This window comes from Pinus tabuliformis, chromosome 9, assembly GCF_031772625.1.
Source record: "Pinus tabuliformis cultivar Carrire ecotype Pingquan chromosome 9, CPIR1, whole genome shotgun sequence".
NCBI classification, from domain to species: domain Eukaryota; kingdom Viridiplantae; phylum Streptophyta; class Pinopsida; order Pinales; family Pinaceae; genus Pinus; species Pinus tabuliformis.
Genome location: NC_142307.1, coordinates 1,383,399,355 through 1,383,403,724, shown reverse-complemented (window position 1 = coordinate 1,383,403,724; position 4,370 = coordinate 1,383,399,355). Strand labels below are relative to the sequence as shown.

Genomic DNA, 4,370 nt, shown 5'->3' with positions numbered 1-4,370 from the left:
AGTGAAACGGGTCATTGGGCAGTTCCTAAAACACAATGGATGGAAAGGTTCTGCAACCTCTGTGAGAATACGAATTTAGTCGTCGTCGTCGTCGTCAAATAGCAACAATGCCAAACAAAGTAAAGCAGCAGCAGCAGCAGCAGCAGCATCATCATCATCATCATCATCATCATCATCATCATCATCATCATCATCATCATCATCATCATCATCATCATCATCATCATCATCATCATCATCATCATCATCATCATCATCATCATCATCATCATCATCATCATCATCATCATCATCATCATCATCATCATCAAATAGCAACAATGCCAAAACAAAGTAAAGCGTATTTGAAACTTCTTTTTCCTTGCGACACGAGAAAGAAAAGAAGCCAGGGAATTCATAAGCTTATGTACAGGTAAATTATATTTGTACCAAAAGGCATCTACGCCTCTATAGCTCAGTGGTAGAGCGTCAGTCTTGTAAACTGAAGGTCCGTAGTTCGATCCTGCGTGGAGGCATTTAACCCTGTAAGTCTTTGACGTTCCTATTATGATCTTTTGAAAGGAAAATCTGTCGTGATTTCTATTTTCCTGGTCACTCTGTAAAGTGTAAACAGCACTACGATTCTGGCAAGTCATATCAATTCTGTCGTAATTAAGGAAAATCTGTCGTGATTTCTAGTCTGTACCTAAGTGTAAACAGCACTACGATTCTGGCAAGTGATATCAATTCCCTCGTAATTAAGGAAAATCTGTCGTGATTTCTATTTTCCTGGTCAGTCTGTACTTAAGTGTAAACAGCACTACGATTCTGGCAAGTGATATCAATTCTCTCGTAATTTTTATTTTCCTGGTCTGTCTGTATATGCTTAATCAGCACTACGATTGTGCCAAGTGAAATCATGTTTACACTTATCCAGTAGACTGTCATGTCATTGCTATGGATGCCTTCCACAAGACTGCGTTTGGCCACACAGAGTACCCAAACATGGATTTGGGCGGGGCCGTTCAGTTTCGGGGATTTGTCCATATATAACTTAACTTTTGTATTTAGGAATATTAAAAAATATCTTTAATTTATAAAAGATCTCCTTAAATAATTTTGTTAAATTTTTTTAATATATCTTTTTAATATGGAAGTATGACCTAACATTGCTTTTTGTTTGGTGAAGAATTTTTTTGGACTTAAGGAAACAAGTTATAACTCAAGACCCAAAGGCATTTGGCAAGAATAAAAGCCTACCCCTCAAGGATCATTAGCGGCTAATTCTAGGTGGTGTGGTTTTCCTTGAATAACAGTGACGGATCATTAGCAGTTAATTCTAGGTGGTGTGGTTTTCCTTGAATAACGGTGATGAGTCAACGTGCATTCGCAAATAGCAATCATTGTTGGTTGTCCTCATTGCTGGTTTGACAACTGAGTTATGAAAAATTTTCCCCTATTTAAAAAATACATATTTTTAATAAACAAAAATTTACTTCTTTTTTTTGTAACCTTCAATCTTGTAAACCTTTCATATGGCTACATTATCTCAATACCTATTTTAATACCTCTTTTTATAATGTTCAATACTTATAAACCCCTCATACGTCCACATTATCTCAATACCTGTAATATATTGACTTGATTTTTCACAATTTCAAAATCTCTTTCATAAAAGAATGTAGTAATATATTAGTCAACAAGCTCAAGCCCTTGTGTATCATTACGTGGAAACAAAACTTGGCCATTTGAAACAATTTACTAATATTTCGAAAGAGGGTAGACTTCATCTCCTTCCCAATGCTTCTAGATTTTGGACCATTAACTCATTTCCTTACATTCCAAGAAAACAAAGCCTCATTCAATTAAAATTAATTCTAAATATACTCAACGACCAAAAATAACTTTAACTTACCCCCAATCAAGGTGGAAAAACATTGTTGAACAACGTGTTAGGGGGTGAGCCCGCCACCCCACTACCTCAAGTAGCATTTAAGAGGGGGTGGTGTGGCCTGTCCCCCCACATGCAATCTGTATGTGATGAATATAATGCATGAGGATATGATATTTTCTACTTTTGTTTTGGCCATTGTTACTAGAGGGGCGAGGCTGAGGGAGATTGTTAGGGTGAGCTCTTCATCTCCAACGCAGACAGGTTCGTGGCCAGAAAATTTCCTTGCCATGATTCTGGGGAACAAATTTTACCCTGTAGATTATGTTCAATTCATTCTCACTGGTATCAATTAAGGATAAGCTTTGTGCAGGTGTTACAGTTATGGTGAACAAACATACCAACATGTATGACAATGGTCTCCTTGGGACAGTTGCTTCTTGGAGCAAGTGGCATCTAGGGTTCAGAAATGCAAAAAAAATTCAACTTGTTGATGGTGTGGACGGGACTTCTCTACTCTTAGCTTGATTCGTTGTGGTGTCCTCTGTTACCTACCCCAATTTGACTTCTAAGCTTGGCACATCACCATTACAGATGATTTTCTCTGTGTTTCTTGTTTTATCTACTTTTATTATAGTCAGGTTAATTGGAGTTCAACTTGTGGCTAGTGGTTTAATTGCTAATATTCTTTGTAGCCAAGTAGTCTGCCTTGAGGTGGACATACTATTAATTGGATTGTGGAGGATCGAGGGTTTGGAGAGGAGCGCGCACGTGAGGAGCAACGGTCAACACAGGGATCCACTATGCGCAGCAACATCACCATGGCCCCAGGAGGGGGCCCCGATCATGACCCTCCCCTTCCACCTGAACTATCCGCGTTCCGGAAACTGGTAGCGGCATGCAATAAATGGCCAGCAAATGAAAACCAGCAGAAGTTTGTCAAAAGAATGGAAACCATCCCCACAGTAGCTCTGCCAACTGAAGAACCCTATAGATTGGCTCTGAACCTAGCAGAACGAGGACTTATTGGGCAGTTCACCGAGCTATGGCCCTCGCCTAAAGTTGTAGATGCCTGGGTGCAAAGGAACTAGCGACCTCTTGTCAAGGAAGGAATCAAAAGCCATTTCATCGGCAAAGGCTTCTTTGTCTTCGTATTTGAATTGATAGAGGACAGGAATCTCATATTCAAAAATGGCTCGTATTTCATGGGCCCTCAGGGTTTGTACCTGAACCAATGGACTCTGGACTTCGATCCAACTCAGGATGTGCCCTCAGCTGTCCCCGTCTAGGTGCGCTTGCCTCATTTACCACTGCACTACTGGAATCCCAAATCCTTAGAAACCATAGGCAATAAACTCGGCAAATACATCGATCGAGCAGAAAGGAGGGATCGGTACTCCTGTGTGAGAATTTGTGTAGAATTTGATCTGGAGGAAGGCCTCCCTGAAGCTATAAATCTCACGGTCATTGATTAGTCTCACATTCAAGTGTTAGACTACGAGCAACTCCCATTTAAATGTCGGCACTACCATGGCTATGGGCACTTTGCCAAGCATTGTAAAAGGAATTCAGAGGAGGGGGCTGAGAACTTGAAAGGAGAACAATGGACACAGGTCTAGAAATTAGCATCAGGTAAGCAGAACAGCAGAACTAAAGGGAAAGGACTGCTCCCCACCCATAGCACAAGGGGAGGGGAGCACATCCCCTCCAAGAGCAAACATTTCCACCAATCCCTTTGAAATACTCAGTACACCAGAAAAATTCCCAGATCCAGCAGATGAAGAGGACGAACAACAGGCCATTACTATGGAAGAAGATAAAAGACAGGAGGAAACAGGCCCTCTCCAAATTGGAACCCCAAGAGGTGTCCCTAGCCCCCCATCCTATGCAGATATGACAAGGAAGAAGACTACAGAGATCTCTGGATCCTCGAAAGATGAGACAACCGAGAGGCCTTTGAAAAGAGTTGGGAGGAAATCTCACAGAGAGGCAAGAGAAGAAGAGGCGGAGAGACAAAAAATGCAAGGTAGCCAGCCCACGATTGAGATGTCCATCGGCAAAAATACTAGAACCAGGCCTCCCAAGGGAGGGACTGCCCCCCCTCTGCTAGTAAATAATGCGATTAGTCTCTTGGAACTGCAGAGGTCTGGGGAATCCCTTAAAAGCTAAAGCAATGAAGAACCTTCTGAAATCAGAATTTCCCAAGATCCTCATGCTCCAAGAGACTAAAATAGAAGGGGATGCCCTTCTTGATCTCAACAAAGTAAAATGGAAAACAAAAGTCGGCAAAGCAGTAAGTGCAAGGGGTACATGCGGTGGGCTTGCCACCCTCTGGGAGGAAGACAAATTTCAACTTGAGAGCTCCTTCCAAACGCAGCATTGGATTTACACTGAACTCTGGCACCTTGCTAGCAAGATTACCTTCGCACTCTTTAATCTTTACGTCCCTGCCCTCTATGCAGAAAAGAAAGATTGTTGGTAAACCCTGTTCGATTTTCTT

At 41.5% G+C, this 4,370-nt stretch overlaps 1 non-coding gene across 1 annotated transcript; it reads left to right on the top strand.

Moving 5' to 3' along the window:
* Window positions 1-443: 443 nt before the first annotated feature.
* On the top strand, window positions 444-515 carry TRNAT-UGU (transfer RNA threonine (anticodon UGU)). The gene has a single exon. It is a non-coding gene; the product is annotated as a tRNA-Thr (tRNA).
* The last annotated feature ends 3,855 nt before the right edge of the window (window positions 516-4,370 follow it).